Here is a 342-nt window from a genome sequence, read left to right on the forward strand (position 1 = left end):
GCGGAATATGTCCAATCAATACAGGGGTGCCCGAAGCGCCTATGATAACAAAGTCACATTGCAACCCGTGGTAATATTTGATACATGATCGAGAGTTTGACATGTATTAGTGGTGGCTGATGTAAATTTTGATTTCGACGTCCACTGTATGAGTTTATGGCCTAATAGTTTTTGGAATGTCTGTCGAGCGAAATGAAATTGGAGAGCGGGCGGAGTGATTTGATACCCGGTGTAATCAGACGCGGATAATGATGCAGAATGAAATGATACACGGATCCACGGAGGTTGTCTGTTCCTCTAATTTCGCGTTCCTTACTTGGATTGAATGCAATTTTGCAAGTC

This window comes from Penaeus monodon, chromosome 28 (genome assembly GCF_015228065.2).
Source record: "Penaeus monodon isolate SGIC_2016 chromosome 28, NSTDA_Pmon_1, whole genome shotgun sequence".
Taxonomy (NCBI): domain Eukaryota; kingdom Metazoa; phylum Arthropoda; class Malacostraca; order Decapoda; family Penaeidae; genus Penaeus; species Penaeus monodon.